The sequence below is a fragment of the Pleurodeles waltl genome, chromosome 6 (assembly GCF_031143425.1).
Source record: "Pleurodeles waltl isolate 20211129_DDA chromosome 6, aPleWal1.hap1.20221129, whole genome shotgun sequence".
NCBI lineage: Eukaryota > Metazoa > Chordata > Amphibia > Caudata > Salamandridae > Pleurodeles > Pleurodeles waltl.
The window spans coordinates 1,369,439,506-1,369,465,185 of record NC_090445.1 but is presented as its reverse complement, the minus strand read 5'-3'; the positions used below and the strand labels follow the sequence as shown (position 1 = coordinate 1,369,465,185).

Here is a 25,680-nt window from a genome sequence, read left to right as displayed (position 1 = left end):
AAGTAATAAAACAAGAATAAGAATGAAAGAAAACATCATCATAAATTATTTTCCCCAGTAGCTTGAACGGTCTGACTGATACTGATATGCATTTCTTTATAGGCAATTGTGCACAAACCAAAATGCCATCTCACAACGCAAGAGAACCAGTTGCTGAAGTGGGCTGAACCAGCGACCCATACTGTATTTTGTGGTGGGCGGAAGCACCTCCGTTTCTTTCACTATTCCAATAGTTATACGTTGTTCAGAATGCTGGTATTGTGCCGACTTCCAGAGCCTTGATATTAGTTTGCTTTCAAGGCTTCATTTTTCGTTATTAATGGATGACAGCGTATTCGTTATAACATTTTTACTTTTGGGAAATTATTTATAAACTAAAACTGCACCGTCTAAATTCCAATACTGTGCTTTTGTCAGTTTGCCCCATTTTTAGGTTGCAGCCTACCAGACAGCACAGCTGTCTGGCCTGCTAAAGACATCTTGGGGACATTCATAAAGTTGACCCAGGAATGCATTCTGCATGTTGCTTGCCATTGGCTTTGTAACTTACATGTTCTTGCTTTCCATTTGCTAGCTTTATTTGTTTTAGGGAATCCAGCTTGAGTTCGTCCCTTTCCAAGCCAAAACCTTAATTACAATATCCTTCAGAGTCTCCTTTCTATAAACAGGCCTGTAAATCTTGCTGTTATCTCATCGCATTTGCTGTGCATTCAAAGACCGAGCTCAAGAGTCAGACATTGATTTCCGAGAGCGCCTGTTTACTTTTCTTTCTCTGACTTCAAAGTGGGAGGATTTATGTGACAATCTTGTTGAAGGAGGCTAGGAATGTTTTATTTGTAGCACACGACAACATTTAAATGAACTGTGTAAATATTTCAGAATATATGGGAATTAAAAACACAAATGACGCACATTGTTATTTCTCAAGTGTGCGGTCAACAAATACTTTAATATGATAAAACAAATCATTACACTAGGTGATCCAATTTCCACATATTTTTTTCTGGTCACTGTATAGTAGTATTAGTAAAACGGTATGCCTGAGCAAATGTAATGCCCATTTCAATTGAAAAAATGTTGTCTGTAGTGGCAGTATGCCACCATACCATGAATACTCCACTCTACACCACTCCACCTTACCCTGTACCACTTCACACCACTTCACTCTGGTCTTCACCACTTTACACCACTCAACACAACTGCACTATTCTACTCTACACCACTCTATGCCACTTCAAGCTATGCCTCTCTACTCTACCCTGTACACCTCTACTCTGCACCACTGCACTCTTCGCCACTGCCCCTACACCACTCTATTCTAGGCCACACCAGTCTACTCTACACAACTACATTCTATGCCACTGCACGCTATGCCACTCTGCAACACTGCACACTAAGCCACTGCACTCTACTCCACTGCACTCTATGACAAATCACTTTACTCTGTAACACTCAACTCTATGCCCCTGCAGTCTACGCAAATCCACTCTAAGCCACTCTAATCTGCTCTGCCCCACTGCACTCTACACCATTTTACATCATTACAAGTTATGCTATTCTACACAACTGTACTCTATCCCTCACAACTGCACTCTATGCCACTTCACTCTGAAACTATCTATTCTATGCTACTGAACTCCACTCTGTGCCACTCCACTGTATACCACTGCACTCTATGCCACTCTGCTCCACTCTACATCATTGCACTCTGACACTCTACTCTGCAACACTGCACTCTCTGCCACTGAATGCTATGCCACTCCACTCTACATTACTCCACTCTACACCACTGCACTCTACTCGGCACCATTCTATGCTACTGTACTCTTCACCACTCTATGCCACTGCACTCTATATCACTCGACTCTACACTCTACAGCACTGCACTCTAGGCCACTCAATTCTTCTCTGCGCTGCTGAACTCTGCATTCCTCAACTCAACCCTACTCCACTCTGCACCTCTCCTCTGCGCCACTGCCCTTTGCACCACTGTTCTCTGTACCACTGCCCTCTGTGCCACTGCCCTCTACTATGCACCACTCTAATCTACGCCACTGCTTTCTATAACACTGCACTGTATTCCGCTGAATTCAGTGCCACTGCACTCAAAGCCACAGCTCTCTATGCCACTATACTCTTCAACATTCTACACCAATGCACTCTACACCAGTCCACTCTACTTTATGCCACTTTAGTGTATGCCACTCTACTCGACTTCACACTATGCCACTCCAAAGCATGACCCACTCTGCAACTCTATTCTACAACACTCTACTCCAGTCTTCACCATTTTAGTCTACAACACTCCACCCCACTCTCTAGCCCTGGGGGTCCACAAAGCCTCCTCAGGGGGGTCCATGACTGCTTAGAAAATTAAATAAGAAAACAGATTAGGTCCACAGTTTTTAGTAATGACTCAGTGGGGAGTTCCTGGATCCAATAATGATTCAGTGGGGTCCCCATGTTACAGTGATGATAAAGTGGGGGTCCACAGAAGTCAAAATACTGGGAACCACTGCACCACCAATTTTAAGTAGTACTTAACAGCAGCACCGTGGGTGTACAACATGGCTAAAACACATTGCCAAAGCCAATAGCTCTTGCATAGGCAAGACCTATTGGTTTGGGCAATGCTTGTTGTCCTGGTGCCAATGTATGTATCTGATGTAAATCAGCCCACAGAAGGACAGAGTTGTTCTTTTTCACACCAGAGCTAAGTTGAAGATAAGAGATTCACACCCCGATATTTCCTTGCCCTTTCATGTAACCTTTTCAAAAAAGGCCAGAAGACAAATCACAAGGTCGTCTGCAGCTGTGGATTTTAGAACTCGTGTGCTGTTCCTGTGCTGTGGTTGGCAGGTAATACTCATTTCACAAGTCTCCGGACGTTTTTTTCTGGCACTTGTCGTCCAATAATTAAGGACCACCTCACGGCCGTGCTTTATGCAACAAAGTATTCAGGAATTCTCTGACCCTTTACACTTAAACGTCTCCCAGCAATTACACGGTCTAGTCTTAGCTGTGTTCCTATACCTTTCTTGTCACTGATATAGATTTAAAGTTGTTGCCTTTACTTCTTTAATTGATTGTCAACATTATTAAGCCAAACCCTTTTGTGAGGAAAAATCTGGAACTGTATGTGCATTTTTGGCACGATTATTTCTGTGACAAACATCTGTTTATATAACTTGGATATTGTTTGCTTAGTAATTTTATTAGTTTTCAAAAAGCTTATTTGGTTATCATTCCATATGGTTGTAAATGATGTATATTAGTTTACTTTTTGTACTCTTCTATTTCGTCAAAAATTCACAGTCCACAAGCAAGCCCTCTCTCTCTTTCAAAGCGTAAGAGCTTCCTATTGTAAAAGATACCCAAGGTCCTGCTCCTTGAGACCACAGCAATGCTTTAACGTGTTATGGGGGTTAGTAATAAAGTTATTCAGAACAAACCATCCTTTTCCATATAGTCCCTCCAGCTGATAATGGATCGGTATTCGAGGCATCCTTTAAAATGTAGCCCAGGACGCTGGATGGCTTCGTACCACAGAAAGGCCCATGGCCCAGGTAAAACACAGCCATAAAGAATATTTGGTATTTGCATTATGTCACATGGCAAGCCAGCATCACATCTGACACACATTTAAGTAAATGTACAACCTCCTCGCTTTCGCCTCTGCTTCTGGTACAGACATAATAGCGCAGAGGAGAGAGGTGGGACATCTATGGGCCTCACAATGCTATTGACATATAAGTTTCCTGAGAAACACTGTGGAAAAACCATAATCACCACCCTGATCCCTCTTGGCTCACAACAAAGTACTCACATCCAAGAAAATATGGCTATGCAAATCAGCGGATCAGCGTCTTTCCCAGCACTGAGCTGGCTCTGGGAGACTGACACCCAAGTTTCCAACTGTATCACCTCTGGCCATCTTCCTTGTTCCACTCCACCATAGCTTTTGACTACAGTGTAAACACCTTACTTGGAGCCAGGAGCGTATCTTCATAGGGGGAGAAGTGTTTGGGGTGTTACACCCCTTAATAAATGTATTCTCTAGTACACAGTTGGGTACAGATGTTGTGTGGTGAGGTGTCTGTTAGATTACACCAAGAACTTTCCATACACAGACGAAAACGCACAGACTCTCTCTCCCTCCCTGTTTTAAAAGTCTTAAAAAATGTTGGTTACTTTATAAAATATTGTGTTTCGCTCACTTAGTACCCCTACCAATCCGCATTTATCTTCCTTTCCACTGCTCCTGTAGCCCCTCTCATGAACCCCCTGCTTGTCATATAATGAATTACATTACACATCTAGCTCACCCAAACCTCAGTTTACTACTGTGATCTCCCACACAACCCTACTAAATTCTCCCACATTTATCTCACCTTTGACTCATCCAAAACCCCTCCTGCTACTATTATCTCCCTAACCCTTTCCACAGACTCTTCCCTCCTCCATCTCTCCTTTACTCATCCCAAGCTTCATCCTATTACTATAAACGCCCACTTCTGGATTCTTCCCTCCTCTATCCCTCCATTACTCTTGTCAATCCAACTAACAAACTCACATATCCTCTGCTGAAAGTAACTCATAATAATACTAAAACTGTACTAATTTTCCTATACTAATCCACCACTAATTCCTCTTGGTTTACGGAGTAGCGTGCTACTCGCCAAAAAGCGTTTTGCCGCTTCGTCAGGGGTAGTAAGTGCTATATAGATATTATTACAATACAATACAATATAATTACAATATGCCAGCGTGATTGTTCACGCCCTCCTACCACCCCAATCTTCCTGACCAAGCTGCGCCTCTGCCTGCAGCTAGCACTGCTACCACCACCCGGCTCTGCTTCTCAAGGCCAGTGACGCCATCCAACAGCCATAGAGGTATCCTTTGCCAAGAGATCCTCAAACTCCTCTTAACTTCTTTAAGCCTCGAGGTGGTCATGGCATGAAGCAGAAGCCGCTCATCCTCCTGACTGAGAAACCACCAGGGGCAGTAAGCACTATGTGTCACCACACCAATATTAAAATAAAGACAAGCTTTTCAATAAATCAATAAAAACTACAACCACAAGCATTTACAAAAGGGTGAGAACCTGAAAGTGTAGGAACAGAGCCCTCAAATAAGTAAAAGCTTTGCTTAGGACATGTTGCAATGGGAGAGGAAAAGACAACATAGAAAATGAATTATATGAGAATCCCAGCCTAGTACAGATGAGAGACTTCCATAATAGCCAGAGGATCCAGAGACAGCAGTTGTTGCCCTATCTGACACCAACATTTAGAAACTAACTAACATTTACCGTACTGCTTAAAATACAAGAGGAACAAAAACTACCAACGCAGGTAGAGAGGCTGACAGAGATGCTTCGATTTTCAGCTTCCAAGAAATTTGTATACACAGTCAATGACTGACTGATGGTAATTAGCAACATGTCATCCAGTACGAAGTACAGTAGGCTTGCCTTAAAGTGTACCATCCTTAAGATTTCCTCACCTCTATTACATCTTTAGACAATAATGCACTACACAGGTGTGCACCGAGCTTCCTTCATTGTAATCCAAGAGCTGAAATTCTAGGCTTGCACATACCAAGTGCCCCTGCGGCCTACATATTACCTACTGTACTTACTGTCGCTGGACTGTATGACTGGCTGGCCCTGTCTGTACTGTCTTTTATGGTGAATATATGTGCTCTTTTCTATTTCCCCTCCTGTACGTCTTTGTTGCCTTATCTGACACAGTACCAGGAGTTTTCTTTATATATCTTTACATATCTTTGTGTCAGTTGTCTTGTACTATGGGCCTGATTACAACTTTGGAGGACGGTGTTAATCCGTTCCAAATGTGACGGATATACCACCTACCGTATTACGAGTTCCATAGGATATAATGGACTCGTAATACGGTAGGTGGTATATCCGTCACATTTGGGACGGATTAACACCGTCCTCCAAAGTTGTAATCAGGCCCTATATATTTATTTCCACTATACAGTGTTCTCTCACGAGAACTGGACAGTCTATAGCTATAGGTAGTGTTGGTAGGGTACAGAAAATAGGTCCGGGGCACAAAAAAATAAGTGTCCATTTAGTGAATCAGACAGATAAAAAGTGGCCTACATTTGCAAATCTGGGCAATTTTGAAATTGTAAAGAGAAGCTGTGTAAGGGTTTTAAAGAGAATGAGAGACTGCATGCACGTGTGCTTGTTGAAGCCAATGTTTGAGGTAGTATCAGGGACAACAACAGTAAAACTAGCCTATCAGACCATGAAACAAGACCACAAACAGCCAGAAAACAGGCCCACGAACATCAGTGTATTGCCAGACTGCCCTATTGGCCAGTCCAACCCTGGCTATGAATCAATGTAGTTATTTCGAATGTTGAATCATGGCTGTCTGTCATATACCTGTATTTCTTTTCCTCACTGATAACTGAGTAACTGAATTAAGAATTGTTGGACTTTTGCTTATGCAGGGTCATCCCCAATCTTTTTTTGCCTCCTGCCTCCTATTTTTTTCTGACCAGTTGCTGTTGGCTTTTCAACTCTGAGCACTTTACCACTGCTAACCAGTGCTAAAGTGCATATGCTCTCCTGTTTAAATTGTATGTAAGTGGTTTATCCATGATTGGCATATTTGATTTACTAGTAAGTCCCTAGTAAGGGGCACTAGAGGTGCCAGGGCCTGTAAATCAAATGCTACTAGTGGGCCTGCAGCACTGGTTGTGCCACCCACATAAGTAGCTCTGTAATCATGTCTCAGACCTGCCACTGCAGTGTCTGTATGTGTAATTTTACACTGTAAATTCGACTTGGCAAGTGTACCCACTTGCCAGGTCTAAACCTTCCCTTTCCTTACATGTAAGGCACCCCTAAGGTAGGCCCTAGGTAGCCCCAAGGGCAGGGTGCAGTGTATGGATAAGGTAGGACATATAGTAATGTGGTTTATATGTCCTAACAGTGAAATACTGCCAATTTCGTTTTCACTGTTGCAAGGTCTGTCTCTCTCATAGGATAATATGGGGGCTACCTTTAAATATGATTAAAGTGTAGATTCCCCTAGAGAGTAGATGGACATGTGGAGTTTGGGATCCCTGAACTCACAATTTAAAAATACATCTTTTAGTAAAGTTGATTTTAAGATTGTGAGTTTGGAAATGCCACTTTTAGAAAGTGAGCATTTTCTTGCTTAAACCATTCTGTGACTCTGCCTTGTTTGTGGATTCCCTGTCTGGGTCAGTTTGACAGTTGGGTTGTTTTTCACCTCACACCAGACAGTGACACAAAGGGAGCTGGGGTGTAATCTGCATTTCCTGATTAGCCATCTCTGCTAGGAGGGAGGGGTGGAGTGGTCACTCTCATCTGAAAGGACTGTGCCTGCCTCTGACAATGCTGTCTCCAACCCCCTGGTGTGTGTCTGAGGCCTTGCCTGGGCAAGGCAGGATTTCACAAGAAGGTGTGAGTCCCCTTTGAAGGAAGGTGACTTCAAAGACTAAAATGGGTATAAGAAGGGCACCCAAACTTACAAACTTTAGAAACACTTCTGGAACCAAGAGGAACCTCTGCCTGGAGAAGAGCTGATAGCTGAGGAAAACGTGCTGCCCTGCCTGTGACTGTGCTTTGTGGAGCTTTCCTGCAGTGCTGCTTCTGCCAGAGTAAGAGGGCAAAGACTGGACTTTGTGTGCCTTCCATCTTGAAGAAGAAATCTCCAAGGGCTTGATGTAGAGCTTGCCTCCTGTTGTTGAAGTCTCAGGGATAGCAAAGACTTCTTCCTGCCAGCACCTGGAGTCTCTGGAGAGACCCCTACTCTGCTCTGTGGTGCCCTTCCAGTTCCTGAGACCCTGAAAGGAGAGGCTGGCAGCCTAAGGACAAAAATACACGCACCGAGCGCCGTGCGGAGAAAAGATCGACGCGAATCCGATCGCGGCTGAGAAAACGACGCGACGCCGGTTCCGCAGCTGAGAAACGACGCCGCAGGAAACGCGACCGAAAAACCGACGCCCGGAGCAGGAGAAACGACGCGCAGCATCGCTGACGGAGGCTGAGAGATCGCACCCTGCGCCGCGGGACTTTCGGATCGTCGTGTGGCTGGCTTTTTCAACACGCACCGCCGTGCCGAGTGGTTTTCGACGCACACAGCCGTGCAGGGGTTACTTTCGACGCACACCGCCCGTGCGGGGTTATTTTTGACGCAAACCAGGTACATTTACACGCTAGCAGCGCTAGTGTGTTGTTACAACTACCTAAAGACTCTTTTTATTTTTAAACCTTTAAAAAATCATAACTTGACTTGTGTATGTTGGATTTTTGTCGTTTTGGTCTTGTTTTGTCTAGATAAATATTTCCTATTTTTCTAAACTGGTGTTGTGTCATTTTGTAGTGTTTTCATTAAGTTACTGTGTGTGTTGGTACAAATACTTTACGCCCAGCACTCTGAGGTTAAGCCTACTGCTCTGCCAAGCTACCAAGGGGGTAAGCAGGGGTTAGCTGAGGGTGATTCTCTTTTATCCTAACTAGAGTGAGGGTCCTTGCTTGAACAGGGGGTAACCTGACTGTCAACCAAAGACCCCATTTCTAACATTGGTGACCAGCGGTCGGGATTGGACTTGTATTTGTACTTGACATACAGTAATTAAGTGTACACTACTGTTTTGATCTCAGACCACTACGTGACCACATACTACTTGTTTGGTGATCTTTTGATTTTTCTCTTAAGGACTCTTTTTATTCTACTTCCATGATTTTGCTGATCCCTTGACTGATTCTTTTTACTTCATTGGGAAATTATTTTTTCTGCCTTTGGAACTTTGCACTTGTGACCATCATGTCTCAATCTGGAGATGCAACAGCTGGAGCTGTGTTTGAAATGGAGAAACTGAAGGAGTACTCAGTTGCTCAATTGAAACAGTTCCTTAAAGATCTTGACTGTCCCACTGAGAGCTCCACCAGGGAGGGGGAGCTGCAACAGGCACAGAGGGCTTGGGTGACAATCAAGAAGGCTGGAGGGCACACAGAGGAGGAGAATATGGGTGGGGAAGTGCAGAGGATACACAGTGGTGTAGTGGAGGAACCTGTTACGCCTGGGGGGAGGGTCCCCAGGAGGGATGGCAGGGTGTCACCCAAGGGTCTGACTCCTGAAGAGTTACAGGACAGACAGGCAGAGAGGGAGTACCAATGGGAGCTGAAAAAGCTCGATTGGGAGCTGGAAGAAAGGAGGAGGAACTTAGAGATTAAAAAAATGATTTATGCTTACGAGCTTAAATTGAAAGAGCTGGAAGTCATGAGGGCTGAGTCCAGCTGGAATGGTGGCAGCAACAATTGTATATCCAGTGATGCTGCAGAAGTGCACATGCCCAGAGAGGTGGTGCCCTACTTGAAGGAGGGAGTTAACACACGCCAGGAGGTTCAGGGGTATGAGGTAGCTCCAGTGATGCACAGGGTCCCTGAGGTGGATTGGGGAACTGGCATGGGGAGTCATATTCCTACTGGTGGGAGGGACACTCTACTGACTCTAGTTGAGAGTGACAGGGAGAGGGATTCCCCCCAGGTAGAAGTCCTGGTTATGGAGTGTGAAGACATCCCAGAAGAGTGTGGGTTGAGTGTCAGGGACAGTCAGGTACTGTCTCACCAGTCTCAGGAGGGTGATGTGGGGTGCTTTGTCAAAGCAGAGTCACTGGATGGTTGGGTGAAGGGTACTTTGGTTAATTCATGTGAGGGGCTGAGTGATGTAATTGCTGGAGAGCATATGTCTAGTCCTTATTTTCCAGAGCTATGCCAACACCAGGTGGAGTGTGAGTTCTCTGACCCCAGGGAGCTTACAATGGAGGCAGACTTCTGGGTGAGTACCAGAGAGTCTGAAGAGGCAGTTGGGGGTGCTCCTGAGAGGAGTGGTCTAGGTAGTTCCCAACCAGGTGAGGTAGGGAAGGATTGTAGTGTCCCAGGTAGGTCCCAGTGTAGTGGGATGGGTGAGGGACCCCATGTCCAGTCTCAGAGGAGAGAGAATGGGGATGGGTTGAGGCCCAAGGTGCCCGAGATCCGGTCCCAGGTCCAGGAGGGTTCCCTGCGGGAACACCAGGAGGGGAGCCTAGCCTGTACCATAGGGCCATCTGTTGAGGGAGACCCCACAGTGTCAGGAGGACTTGGGGGGGCGGCTGTAGCCAGCGTCCCACCAGTTCTGGTGTCTGGCAGTACCACTCCTAGTGAGGGGGTGCAGAAGTCCAGACAGAGGGTTGAGAGGGGGTTGCGGACCCCAGTGGAGAACCTGGAGGGTCAGGGGTCAGCTCTGAGAGCAGAGCCCCCCATGAATGACCTTGGTGAGACCATTTCTGGGTTGGGGGGAATCCAGACTCTGTCAGATGGGCAGAGGTCAGGGGACCTGCGCCAGCCAGACTCTTGTGTGGCCCTTCGGGACAGTGTGTCCCTTGAGGGGGGTAAGTGTGCCCCCCTGGAAGTCCTGGTGTGCCAGGCAATGGTTCAACCGCAGGGTGGTGACCCTAGGTTGGATGACCAGGTTCAGAGGGTAATCTCTGACCTGGTAGGGGGTAGGTATGCCCCCCAGGAAGTCCTGGTTTGCCAGGCAGTGATCCAGTCTGTGGGTACAGACCCTGGATTGGGAGGCCAGGTTAAGGGTGTCCCCCCTGACCTGGAGGAAGGGGCTACTGCTAACAGTGCCCCTACCATGTTGTCTTCTGGGAGGGTCACTCCTAGTTGGGTGGTTCAGGACCCCAGAAGAGAGGGCAGGGGGAGGGAAGCCTCACCCCTGGCCCTGGTCCAACCTGAAGGTACAGACCCCAGGTTGGAGGATCAGTTGCAGGTTAACATCCCTGCACTGATGGAAGAATTGTGCAGGACTGCTTCTACAAGCACCCTGACAGTTTTTGACTCTGGGGGTGCCGCTTCTGCAGGGAGGGTACAGAGCCCCAGAGGGGAGGACCAGGGTCAGGTTAACATCCCTGACCTGGTGGAAGAGAGAGTGGTCAAAGGGTGCCAGGCACCTGGGGCTACCACCCCCCACTCTCCACAGTCACAGTGGTTAGAGAGGCCTGAGGTCGGGCTCTCATCCCTGACAGTTGTCTGGGGCCACTGTGGCTTGCTGTCCTGGTGGACAGAGTTGCCCCTGGGGGGGGGAGGACGAGAGTCACACCCCGGGGGTGGAGTGGGCAACACCACTGTGTTGGCCCTGGTGGTACTATCTGCCCATTGCAATTCATCTGTGAGCAAAGTAAAGTTAGGTGCTGCACAGATGGTGTCTGTAGATGTGGAGAAGGGTTCCCCATGGGTTAGCTTAGTGGGCCCTGAGAGTATGGACAGAGGGATCCAACTGGAGTCAGGAAGGCGTAGAACTGGAACATGCCCCTGCTGTTGTGGGCCTGGGTCCTTGTTCTATCGCCCCAATCAGGGAAGTACATCAAGGTATTGATTGTTCTCCCCTGGCTTTAGGCTGGTAGGGGGTTGTGTTGGACTTTTGCTTATGCAGGGTCATCCCCAATCTTTTTTTGCCTCCTGCCTCCTATTTTTTTCTGACCTGTTGCTGTTGGCTTTTCAACTCTGAGCACTTTACCACTGCTAACCAGTGCTAAAGTGCATATGCTCTCCTGTTTAAATTGTATGTAAGTGGTTTATCCATGATTGGCATATTTGATTTACTAGTAAGTCCCTAGTAAGGGGCACTAGAGGTGCCAGGGCCTGTAAATCAAATGCTACTAGTGGGCCTGCAGCACTGGTTGTGCCACCCACATAAGTAGCTCTGTAATCATGTCTCAGACCTGCCACTGCAGTGTCTGTATGTGTAATTTTACACTGTAAATTCGACTTGGCAAGTGTACCCACTTGCCAGGTCTAAACCTTCCCTTTCCTTACATGTAAGGCACCCCTAAGGTAGGCCCTAGGTAGCCCCAAGGGCAGGGTGCAGTGTATGGATAAGGTAGGACATATAGTAATGTGGTTTATATGTCCTAACAGTGAAATACTGCCAATTTCGTTTTCACTGTTGCAAGGTCTGTCTCTCTCATAGGATAATATGGGGGCTACCTTTAAATATGATTAAAGTGTAGATTCCCCTAGAGAGTAGATGGACATGTGGAGTTTGGGATCCCTGAACTCACAATTTAAAAATACATCTTTTAGTAAAGTTGATTTTAAGATTGTGAGTTTGGAAATGCCACTTTTAGAAAGTGAGCATTTTCTTGCTTAAACCATTCTGTGACTCTGCCTTGTTTGTGGATTCCCTGTCTGGGTCAGTTTGACAGTTGGGTTGTTTTTCACCTCACACCAGACAGTGACACAAAGGGAGCTGGGGTGTAATCTGCATTTCCTGATTAGCCATCTCTGCTAGGAGGGAGGGGTGAAGTGGTCACTCTCATCTGAAAGGACTGTGCCTGCCTCTGACAATGCTGTCTCCAACCCCCTGGTGTGTGTCTGAGGCCTTGCCTGGGCAAGGCAGGATTTCACAAGAAGGTGTGAGTCCCCTTTGAAGGAAGGTGACTTCAAAGACTAAAATGGGTATAAGAAGGGCACCCAAACTTACAAACTTTAGAAACACTTCTGGAACCAAGAGGAACCTCTGCCTGGAGAAGAGCTGATAGCTGAGGAAAACGTGCTGCCCTGCCTGTGACTGTGCTTTGTGGAGCTTTCCTGCAGTGCTGCTTCTGCCAGAGTAAGAGGGCAAAGACTGGACTTTGTGTGCCTTCCATCTTGAAGAAGAAATCTCCAAGGGCTTGATGTAGAGCTTGCCTCCTGTTGTTGAAGTCTCAGGGATAGCAAAGACTTCTTCCTGCCAGCACCTGGAGTCTCTGGAGAGACCCCTACTCTGCTCTGTGGTGCCCTTCCAGTTCCTGGGACCCTGAAAGGAGAGGCTGGCAGCCTAAGGACAAAAATACACGCACCGAGCGCCGTGCGGAGAAAAGATCGACGCGAATCCGATCGCGGCTGAGAAAACGACGCGACGCCGGTTCCGCAGCTGAGAAACGACGCCGCAGGAAACGCGACCGAAAAACCGACGCCCGGAGCAGGAGAAACGACGCGCAGCATCGCTGACGGAGGCTGAGAGATCGCACCCTGCGCCGCGGGACTTTCGGATCGTCGTGTGGCTGGCTTTTTCAACACGCACCGCCGTGCCGAGTGGTTTTCGACGCACACAGCCGTGCAGGGGTTACTTTCGACGCACACCGCCCGTGCGGGGTTATTTTTGACGCAAACCAGGTACATTTACACGCTAGCAGCGCTAGTGTGTTGTTACAACTACCTAAAGACTCTTTTTATTTTTAAACCTTTAAAAAATCATAACTTGACTTGTGTATGTTGGATTTTTGTCGTTTTGGTCTTGTTTTGTCTAGATAAATATTTCCTATTTTTCTAAACTGGTGTTGTGTCATTTTGTAGTGTTTTCATTAAGTTACTGTGTGTGTTGGTACAAATACTTTACGCCCAGCACTCTGAGGTTAAGCCTACTGCTCTGCCAAGCTACCAAGGGGGTAAGCAGGGGTTAGCTGAGGGTGATTCTCTTTTATCCTAACTAGAGTGAGGGTCCTTGCTTGAACAGGGGGTAACCTGACTGTCAACCAAAGACCCCATTTCTAACAAGAATTATTGTGCAAAAGAAAAACAAATCCACTAGGAAGCAAAAACTGTGGATGAATAACGAGCTGGGGTCAATGCTGGAATTGAACTAACTCATCTGAATGGCCTCTGTTGCCCTCAGTCAAATATGTGGAAATTGTGGTTGCTATGAGAGAGGGGCAAAAGGTAAATATGGTTGTTGCTTTACCAAAATGGTCGGAACATCGTAAATGTAATTGACTCCAGAAGGCATCACAGGATTGAAGAAGAGTTTGAACATCAGCCCCTCCGCAGCCTTCTGCTTGCTGCTGAGCTGTTAGAAGGGGCAATGAATGCAACTTTACGTCAACAGATAGCTTAGGCTCCGGCCTTCTTGCCTTTCCTCCTGCCAGTGCAAGACCGCAGGGACAAAAGGGGCGAGGGCAGTGCAGGGATAAAAAAAAAATGTAAGCCAGAGGCGCAGCTGCTAGCCAGGAATCGTCCTGAACGAAGTCCATGATTACCATAAGCCTCATTAAGTCTGGAATCATTACACAGAAACTAATTGAGACATGTGAATTGTATTCTTGAAGAGGAGGAAAGGTTAGACTTTGCCCAAGCACAGCCAAGCAAGCACAAGGGGTTCAACATTTGATAGATCAGAGGAAACTAACAAGTAGAGTGCCAGCAAAATGGAAAAGGAATAAAGAGCCCCCTTCCATGCCAAACACTATAAAAACATTGCAAGGCACTGAAGATCTGCATTTCTACATAGAGGAAAAAGCCCAATGAACAAGTTCCATAGGTGCTGGAAGTACGGGTGCAAGGGGATCGGGGGTGCGGTAGCACCTCCCAAAATAATCATGCAGGAGTTCAAAAGATGAATGAACAATAAAGATGCCTTTAAATGTTATTTTGATGTAGTCAGTTTCTGTGTGTTCAAAGATAAAGGTCAAATGGCAGACTGTGTCTTCTGACAAACTGCTGCTATATTTTGTAACAGGAAGATTGGTGTTTACTTTTCTTTGTCTTATTATAAACATAGTGGATATTGTCAAGTGAAATATCTGACAATCTTGATGGGTACAAGGAGTGTGCAAAGGAAAGGCTGTAGGATGTCAGATTTTTTTCTAACTTTAAATACCTGTAAAATAGCTGGCCAAATATATCAGCAAATATTTCAAAGTATATCAGCAAATATTTCAAAATATGTAGCAGTTAGGAAAGCACAAAGGAAGTACTTTTATATTTTAATTCAGAGGTATGATGGAAACAAAGATTTTAATGTGAGCGAAACATACCAATACCCTTTACTTGATGATATGCAAAGGGTAAATATTTGCTAAAAACAGATTTCCACACATTATTGTTTGTGCCCAGTATAGTTTTATTAGTAACACTGCAGGGAAGTGTGAACTTAGTGACCACTTCAATGGAAAATGTGCTGCCTATAAATGACACTGTGCAACCACTCCATGATTTAGTAATATAATTGTGACGGTGTGCTCCACAAGGCACCAGTGGCCGCATACCACACCCTTACCACTCTCCTGTTGAAAGGCCATGACTCATTTGCTATACTAGTTCTTTGTTTGACGCTTGGATTTTTCACAATCCCGATGACTTCAGTGATATAACTCTGATGCCAGGACGATGTCAGCACCCCTAATCTGAAAATTGTTCCAGCACAACTAACTCTGAGGAGACTCGCAATATTTTTATGTATGGCGAGGAGGTATTTTATGCCATCTAGCGCACCATGGCACACATTGTCACCCTCTCTATACTCTTCTTTTGAATTCTTGGTTTCTTGTTCCTCCTAAAAAAGACTTCCTCTGTTTACAGGTATGTAAAATAAATGTGAAATGTGTACTGTGAAAAAATAAACATGTCAACATGCGGTTTGAAATTTTTTGCAAACACATTTTTAAGTAGTTGATACGTCACTCTCAAAATGGATGCCGACTTCCAGAAATGAAATCCTGTTTTGTCATAATAACAAACTCCAGTAGTGAAATAAAAAAACTAATTTCCATAAATGAATATCATGTGATCGAACAGAAAAAGGTATCCCCCCACCACTTCCATGAAAACCTATTGTGCGACTTTATCATAAATACATTCAGGGCTGGACTAGCCAACCGAACAACTGGGAAATCCCCTAGTAGGCTGAGGACTAGGGAAGACCTTTTAGCGGTTGACTGATCACTAGGCATGCATCCTGGTAACTAGCCCTGAGAATATACACAAAGCGTCTTTGTACACATGTTTTTTAATTTGCCGACCTCATTCCCCCTGGAGATGATCAGAATACACTTAAATTGATCTCGTTTTACATGGCTGATTTGAGTTCCATGTCCACCATGAAATATACTTGATGACCTTCAAATATGCTTTAACTGGAGACTCGCTAGTTCAACTAAAAGAGGGTTGTCCGAGCTATTCATCCAACTAAGATCGATAATACTGGAGGAAAAACATTCTTTAACCAATGATTAAGTGTGCCTCCAAACTACAAGCACATTGAAGTCTCCCTCATGCCGCGAAGATAATTTATACGCATTTATTACACGACAATCACAAAATATCTATTGCAATTTCTCCAGCATCTTAGTTCGCCCCTAGTGTGCTGTGGTGTTTGCTCCTTTTGACATCTGCCCTTTATCATAGGAAAAAAATTTGTTTTAAATTTTTATTATAAAATTTTATGCAAGTACGAATTTCTGGATAAACTGCTTTGTCAGGTGTTTTTATACATTTTGTATCTATAAATCTGTAAAATTGTTATTGCTTTTGTGATTGTTTTTAAATGATCAAATAAAGCTATATGATCTCCTACAATGCTGGTGTGCACGCTCAATGCAAGGCAACACCCAGACTTCCAGAGCCCGCTAGCACATGGTCCTTATTTGCAGACGCAGCAACATAGAGCAAGTTCAGCCTCCTTCTTTGCCCTCAATGTGTGAGATTGAGCTGGGGGCTTGGCACCAGGGCCATGCTAAACCCTTTTTCCCCTAGCCATTCCCTCAATTCCTGCTGGTCTCCTATAAACCCCTATTCAAATTAAATCAGTACTTTCTCTACACCAGACACAACTGCGACAGTGGAGAAAAGGGTTGAGTTGGGAACTGATCATGATGAAGTTTGGCAGTTTAGATTCCTACACCCTCCAGCCCCCTTTACACTTGCTAGGCACAGTGTAGCGGTTACCGTGTTCATTCTCCAGCCTTAAAGAGGAGAGTGTTCCTGTTTGGCATACGTCTTCTAAATCCAAGATTCCTGTTCTTGAACCCACATTTGAACTCATGTTAGGAAATCACGGAAAGGGCACTTTTTCCTACACACGCTTGGTCTCCGTTCTACTACTGTGATATTGCCATATTTGATTAAACTTGTACCCCTTTAATGATACTACCGTTTAAAAAGCTTTGCAGTGATCTCAAGTTTGACACAGTGCTACACAAAAATAATAAATAAATGATTTGTGTATCCACCGTTCAATCCTGTGAGATGGAGCATCCAAAGAGGAAGCCTGACTTTAAAAAGTAATACAGACGGTTTTACCTCGCCGCTCCCCTAACACACTTTTGACACAGGCAGTACGTTGTAAGCAAAGTGCACAAAGATAGGCTTTGAAATAATAGGGCAATCACGTTTAGTCCCCAAATGCACATTCAACATATCATAAGACCAGCTATGTCCTCCCATTAAAATGGAGTCGATGTCACTCGCTTCATGACACCTTGGAAAATTCCTAGTGCCACAATGCCACAAGGCGCCCCTAGGCAGAAGCACACACGTGCCTCTGACACCATTACAGTCACACGGCTTTATCGTGGGTTGGCTAACCAGTCCAACAACTGGTATGTGCACACATGTGAATAATGAAAAGGGGATGGGCACCTCGGTTGAGGCAGCAAAGCTTCAGCTGGTAGTAAAAAGCATGGCCGGACTAGCCATTCTGCAAGTTACGGGGCGGCTCTCAAAGCAGGTTGGGCTGCCATGCCCCAACCAGGCCTTTGGAGAGCTCCATCCTAGTCATAGGCTCCTGCAGTGCGGGGTTGGTCTGAACATTTTGCCGGGGTTCGTTTAGGTTTCGAATCCAAGCCATAATTTTGTCTTCACCAGAAAGTTCTAGAACAAAATGAGTTATTGGAATAGTGTGACTAAATAGACCATACAAAGTCTGACATATTTCCTATCATGGTGTTTTGTTTTTGAATAAATAGCGCTGGATTGGTCATTTATTTCCGCAGCATTCCTACTTCCCGCCGAAGGCAACGGCTGCTTCTTTTTATCCTGACGTGAAATCACATGGAGCAAAGGCGAGCACCGAGGCGTGGCAACGGAAGGAGGGCAACAAGAGGTCACCAGAAGCACCCAAGATTTACTTTAACTTTCGTAGAAAAAATACATGCTGGGGGGAGGGGGGCAGGAAAGAGAACATTCCGGATATGAATGTTCTGTTCTCTGTAGGTTTAGAGTAAAGGTCGGAGGCTGTACATTTCTGTCACCCCCTTCCTTAAAATAGACTGGCCTGGTCCAAAAGGTTATTTTTTTACTTCAGATTTTCTGCCGGACACTTGTCCTTTGATGTACACACTTCTCGAACAGAATCACGCCCACGAGCCCGAAACAGGGGCTGAAATTAGTCCGTGATTGTTATACATCTCCGAGAGATGTCTCTCTCCCACTCTGACAGCTTGTTTTACTTTGAACGATGTTTGGGGATTCTGAAAGCAAATAAGCACGGCCAAAGCCAATGGGTCTCGGTTTGTCAATGCTCTGTGACCGCTGCTATTAGCTTTGCCATTAATGAATGCTTTTATACTGCACTGGCACAGGGGGAACTGACGATCAGCCACACTAAGATAAAGAACGTACTGTTTTCTGTACTTTAAAGATGGACACCACGTTGTGCCATGCAGCGTGACAGGCAAAGCAGCAGTTTCTTGTTTTCTATATATAATGGCAGATGAGCCACCAAAAGCTCGAGTCTGAAACCAGGCTCCGGTTCACTCACGGTCCTGGTCGAACCTCGAGCCCATAACGAGCCAAGATTGCATCTTGTTTCTGCCTGCCTTACTCCGTCTACCCAGGAGGTGGCTTATTGCCAGAGTTGTAGACTGAAACTGGGGTACCAGGTTCGAGTCTCTGCATCGGGCCAAAATCCTGTGATTTTGAGCAAATCGCTTAATGTCCCCATGCCAAATGCATGTAACCTTATGTACTGTTATTGGTGCTCATGTAAAGCTCTCCAATACATTCAGGTCGAGTTTCCTAAATGACAAATAAATATCAATATACTGTCTGATTTATACTAAGTAAAACTAGAAAACCTGGATACATTGTGGCTTCCCTGCTTAAATTGTGTGACCTTCGGCAAATATTTTATTTCACCAAAACGCTTTTTTCCTTCTTTTTCGCATATGAAAGCAATTTCAAATATGTGAATTCAGACTACCATTGAGCAATACAATCACTTTTAATTAGCACATCTGAGTGCAGTGCTCCAATGGAATGTCAAACTTGTCACGTCAAAGAAAAACCCTTTTTAGAATTTTGAAGAGACTATCATATTTTATTTGATATTTGTTGTATTATTTACATAGCAAATATTCTCAAGGCTTGGCTTGTGCACAGGCGATAAGATCCGAGCCAGACCCTTCGCTCGGCTCTCCCTGTTAATTTCTTGGCTCGCCTGCCTCTAGTTCTATATTGTTTTATTGATTTTTATATTTTCTATATTACATCTACAGATGACTGTCACATGCAACATGATGAAGAACGTATGGATGCAATGAAAGCATACTAATCATCCAGTCAAAAGGACGATAACAAAAACAAGCTATACTTTAAGGCAGGTACACACATAAGAGAAGGAAGGAAAGCCATTGATTAAGATGCAAGAAGTAAGATTGACAAGAAAACCAGCCAGTGATATGCAATAAACTACTCCAGAGTCCACCAGAAGTATTCGTATCGGGCATAATAGGTAATTTCACAAAAAAAGTCTAAAGCTGTTGGTAGGCACACCTAAAAAACACACTGTTCCCCTGTGAGTAATCGCAGACCCAGAGCTGCTTCCTGTGCTTTGGTTCTAGGGTGATAGTGCTTGATAAAGAAGGGATACTGGGAAAGGGGCAGGGTGAATACAGCTTGTAATTGGATTGGTGTATATTTCATACTATTATTGCAAGGAATATTTCACCTTTTTTCCTTAGCGTACTTTTGAATTTATTGGCAATGATTTCAAACACATGTAGCCGGCCCACATGCTATGAACAGGAGCGGGCTGCCGGCCTCATGGTTCTGTTCAGCTGACTTCATCTGGTACAGGTCGGACTAGGCACACTCGGCTGCCCCTTCCGTCCTGCAGCAGGCCTGTTGCGCAAGGGAGGGGGTGCTATGGGGACATCGGTACAACGTTGCAAGGGTCTCGCTTCCGCTGTTTTGCCTCGTGCTCAGACTCACATCACCCAAGTGTCCTGCCACCTGGACCCTCCCCCTAGGAGCCACCCTCTCCACCTCCATCCCGCCTCTGCGACTCCCACACCTTCATGACGCAATAAGTAACTGCGAGTACCTGCAAACAAGGACGCGGTGTCCCCCAGGCTGCGGGGGATGAGGGTAGCAGGCCCGGACTCTGCGGCTCTCCCTGGACTGCAGCGGCCGTTGCACACCCTCCCCCTTCTCTCAGCTGCCAGAGCCGGCCTCTCCGGCTCCACTCCTACCCTGGCAGTGAGACGCTCTGCACGGAGGAGGGGCTCCGGTCCAAGCACACAAGAGCGCAGACTGACCGCCGGTACGCATCGTTACCACACGACCAGTCTGACGCCCTGAGCCCGCTTCAAGTGGTCTTCAGCTCCATGTTAGACTTTCCAAAGCGTGAATACAAAGAACAAGCAGCACATCGTTGGATTTTTTAAAAAATGTATTCTATTTAGTAGTGCTTTAATATTGCGCCGACTTGGTCCCTTACTTTGGAGGCTCATAGTGCTGCAGAGTCACGAGAAAACCCATACAGACCTACAATATAAAAAACTGCGTTCAAGCGGAAAACTAAAATAATGGGCTAATTACGAATAGGAGAGGCATGCTCGAGGCCACTGGAATTATGGAGTCGGAAAGGACAATTTATGCGACAGAGCTTATATATTATTAGGCAAAAAAGGCAAATTATGTGGCATAGTGTGCCACATTTTAGGATAGTATTTAACATTTGCCATTTTTACAAAATGTTAAAACGATCTAGGTAAAGGTTACAACTCATTACTACCAGTTTGACAAGCAAATAAAGCAATATGCAAATAGAAAGGTGACAAGTCCACTGCGCCCCACTTTTAGTAACGTTTGATCTGTTTGAGCTAGAAACAAAACTTTTGTTAAAGTATTCATTTTATGCAGTATATAATGGATTTGGTAGCAAATCCATGGTTGTGCGGGAAACGTAGTGACTGCAAAAAACACATATCTTTTGGCCTTCGGCATACCCAAGTCAGTGAGGCATACATGAAAAAGCGAGATCAGAATGGCACGAAGGGAATATTATGTTATGTGCATTTATACAACACATCCCCACCATTTTTGTAGACTCAAGAGATGTAAAAAAACAAAAATGTACACAAATGGATTTTTTTTGGCCAGTTTCTTTGCCCAGAAAGTTATTGATTGTTAGTGCAAGAGTGTGACAAGTAGCCTTTTTGGTAATGATGGAATGTTATGTTGTGCATTTAGGCAACGTTTTGGGACAAGCGAGGAAGAGTGTTTATAAAATAAGACACTCCCTTGTGTTCAAGGAGACTTGGGTTGTGCAAAAACTAGTTTTCCTTCATCTGCTGACTCACAACTCGTTACAGCTTTCAAAAGATCTGTGCTCCCAGGCTCTGGACCTGTGTGTTTTCAGTCTCTCACAGGAAGTTTCATCGCCTCCCAAACTCCCAATATCATTCTTGCTTTGCCATTTCAGGCAGTTTTATTCCATGGTTAACTTACACGTTTGGTCCCGTGGGATGGTTGTCGGGCTGTGTCAGATGGTTATGTGCTAAGCCCCCAGACACAAAGAAGGTGCTATGTACACGCACTGACATACCTTTACGAATCTATGTACTGATTTTTGTATTTGAAGGTGTGTCCCATAGCCTGATCCACTGACTGACTAAAAAGAACAACCACACAAAGGCTGATGGAGAAAGAGAGATACTTCTGTGCAGAAGTGGCCTTAAGTATATTCAGGTGTGGTTCACTAATATGAACTAATCCATACACAAAGAGTCCTGCCAGCATTTACTTTTTATTTTATCACAGTGAGGTTAAGAAAAATATTCCTCTTTAAGACAACCCTCCCCCTTCTTTTCATAATACTTAAAACACTGAAGCCGTTTTGCAAAAAGCCACAATCCGCAAATGTGGGCCACTTAATTTTTCTTTTTAGGTTGCCCGGGCCTATTTTGTATTCCCAATCCAACTCTTGCTCCTAGACCCTGGCTGTAACTGTGTTATAAGCTACCCATGAGGCTGCACCAAGTTCTATGCCTGCCCTCTACCTCCTAAACCCGAAGGCAGTGTATGCTATGTGAACTGTCTTTGTCTGTGTTTTCCGTCCGATTGCGAGCCGGACAAAACTAGCACCAGGAAGCATACCTCTCCACTTGATCACAAAAGGACTAATGTTCCTGCACCCAGATTTACCGGAAAATCCATCAATTAAAAAAAAAAAAAAAGAAAAAAAAACACACATGAATCTGGAAGACAACGTGGGCACAAGTGCAGCCTGGCTTCCACCAACACCCTTCCTGAGCCCATGAGTTCCACAGAAAGCTAACTTCCGCCAGCCGCCAGCCTGACATGTGCACGCCTTCCCACCTATATACAACCCACTCAAACAGGTGCTAAATGCAAGCATTCATCCCCAAGGAATCAAGAATTCAGGGCCTAATTTGAGTGAAAACCATTTTGTAGGGGTTAATTTATAATTGCATTTTACTTTCGGGGTGCTCCCAAACATATCGGTGCTTTCAGGTGCAGAGTTTGCACCCACCTACCATCTAATTCGTAACTGGGCTGAGACAGACATGTTACCGAGTTATTCTTTATTATCAAAACGATCACTAATATATATATAGGGTGAACAGATTTTGAGAACCAAAAACTGGGACAGATCGGACATAAAAGTAGGGCTAACACCTTGCGGTGAAGGTCGGAATGTTGCAACTGTGGCCTTGGGAGGGGGGGGAGGACCTGCCAGGAGACTGCCTTCTCTGCAGGAAATGTGGTTCCTGATGGGTTGATGGCGGCCGGAGTTGCAACCAGCCAGGGGGGGCGCTGAACTCGGTGGCACATGCCTGATTACAACCACACTTTCAGCACAGCCTTTCCATGGCTGTCACCCCGCAATGAAAAGGTTGGTGGAAAGCCAGTGCAGGGGACCACGGGGTCATTGCAGAATGACATGACCATTTTACCAAAAACCGGTACATGTATTTAAACCTAAGAAAAGTGTAGGAACACTGGGACGGTCCTCTGAAAACTGGGATATCTGGTCACACTACTGATACAGTGTCTTATTTATGGGACGCTCAGATCATACCATGCTGCTCATTCACTGATCTAGCTCAGTAATGTTCCTTGCATTCCTTAAGTTACAGAAAAACCCTAAAGGTGGAAGTGGTGTCCAGTCTTCCAGATATGCGCCTCGGTGGAGTAGATGCTGCAGAGTCGTAGTGTTCTTGTCACAACAAGCAACCCCAAGACCGACAGAAGAAACACTTGACCTCTCTGAAGACCCTTTTGTTCTTACATTTCTGCTTTCTGAATTTGGTATTGTATATGCTGTGCTCGTTTTGTGAATCAGCAATGTTTTTCCACTACAAATGGGGTGATGTTAGATGTTTCAAGTGAACCCAAGATGGAGCACTTCATTGGATAAACATTGATTCCATGGATGCAATGAAATATAGTGTGGTGCTCTTGCAATCTGTTATATCTTTACCTGAATTTTTTGTAGTACTTTCCTTGCTGTGTCTATTGGGACTTTTTTACTTCTCTCTTCTGTCACAGTTACCACTCTCTTGTTCTCATGTGCTACTCTTCTTTCTGACTTGAAGGGCAATTTGAGTCACATTCTTGATGTTTTCTTCTTGTTAGGTGAACCACTACCTAGGAGTCATCTGTCTTTGAGTCAGTCGGCGGTTGTCTTTTGGCTGGGCACTTTGTCCATAATTTGTTTTGTTCTATCACTAGAGATGACTCTTGCTTTGTTGGTCTTAGATAGCACGACTGCTGTAGATGTGCCCTCACTTGTTTTTTTTTCTGTCTTCATGTGTTTTTCTATGCCTCGTTCATCGGATACACTACAGACTGGCATCAATGTGAAGTGCTACAGTGACCTGATGCAAAAGGTGAGCTGATGCTCAACGCCTCAGGAGAGCTGCTCCTATGTGCTTTCATTGCTCTTAGAGCATGGTCTTCCTGCTGTGCGGTCTCAGATTCACACATTTTTTTCCCCCAGCAAGCTTTGTGAAGGGTGGCTGAGTTCCTCATTCTCGGAGTTATTGTTCTATGGCTGACTCTTGTGAGTTCCTCCAAGTTTCCATCCTTTGACGTTCTAGCATTGCTTTGCAGATCTTGTCATTCTGCATTTCTTCTCTATTATTTTTGTGTTGATTTTTCCAATATGTCTTTAGGCAGCTCAGAAGATCTGGCCTTCTCAAGAATTATTGTCAAAGGGCAGGCTTAAGGCGCATCCATTTCATGAGTGTTAATACACAACCATTCATGCTCTGCAGTCCAACTGCATTTGAGTTTGTGCACATATTGCATGTACAATGTTACACTAGGACTTTTGCAGCAAATGCTCGGATTTACTCGGCTGTTAGCATGCTCTGCTTAAAGTATGACATTAGCGGTCCATCTTTCACTTGTGGGTGAAGTGTGCACACAATGTGTCTTGAAGTCTCTTGTATGGTTCAGTTTTTAAATTTGGGAACGATTCCTATAAGGCATTTGTCATTGTGCCCTACTAAGTCTTATAGATGTGGCAGATATTTTTTGTCCAGCAACTTCCCTGCATTTCCAAAAAAAAGTTATGGAATAACTCCAACATCTCTCTTGGGTCCAGGCTTTGGTCGCTGGCTACCTTGCCTAGGGGGTGGGACAGTGAGCAAAATGAACCACGGGCTGGTAAGCCACCCCGATGCAATTACAAGTGACCGTGGTTCATTCAAACAACAACACATCACTTTTTATTTTTCTCACCTGATTGACGGTGACATGATGAAATAGGAGGTTGACATTTGTGCTCCTCTTTCTCCTTTTTAGCACGGTAATTTAACATTTTCACACTGCAATTTGCAGCATCTGTTGAAGTGGTGGAACTTATCACATTTAGAGTCTATAACAGCAGTGGTACTGGCAGTTGGGTACCGGCGCCACATGTTCAGCCCCTTTTGGACCAGATCTATTCATCCTGCTACTTCACAGGTTGGTGCCACTGTGACGTGGCCAGTGCTTTTATGTCAATTCCAGTACGCACACCATACCTTGGAAATGAAGGGAGGTGGGGGCATCATCCTCTGACTGGAAAACAGGTGCCGAGCTGATAAGTGGGCCAGTGTAGGAGATGAAAAGAAGACAGGCTTGGTCAGGCATCGAGTGGCCAGGGTGCTAGCTTTCAGTTACATTCATGTGGACGAAGTGGATGGAGCAGGATGGCTATGGATAATTCGAGGGACAGTTCTGGCACAAAGTGTGCAGGTGGAAGGGGTCAGGGTCGGGGGAGGGGGAGGCTCTGAAGGGGAATGCCACTGTGTGATAGCAGTCCACTTTCTCAGAAGAAAGCACACATTTCCTTAGCCATAAAGTACTGACACTGGCCATAATTTCTTTTTTACTTTCCACACTTCAAACTTTGAGAAGCTCAAGAAGTTTGTTATAGGATGCGTGAATTCGCAAGTTCACTGACCTTGCACTTTCGAATACTTTCAAGTTTGAGAAAAGAGAGGAGGGCATAGACACTTCCCCTGCTCTGTGGTTTTCAACAGTTGATTGCTTTAGTAGATAAGTAGGTGGGGCCTCCTCAGGAATCAAGCAGTGCCACCAGGAGGAGAAACACTTTTCCCCTGAGGCTGGAG

At 45.1% G+C, this 25,680-nt stretch overlaps 1 protein-coding gene across 9 annotated transcripts in view; it reads right to left on the bottom strand.

Moving 5' to 3' along the window:
* The window catches only part of ARHGEF10L (Rho guanine nucleotide exchange factor 10 like), a 552,090-nt gene that overhangs the window by 369,721 nt on the left and 156,689 nt on the right, over positions 1–25,680 (bottom strand). Inside the window, exon 1 of one of the 9 annotated variants that reach the window (XM_069240682.1) lies at positions 20,136–20,291. The exons of the other annotated variants lie outside the window; for them this stretch is intronic. The gene's annotated coding sequence lies outside the window, so the exon portion shown is untranslated. Of the gene's footprint in view, positions 1–20,135; positions 20,292–25,680 lie in introns of those variants that run through there. 9 annotated transcript variants of the gene reach the window in all.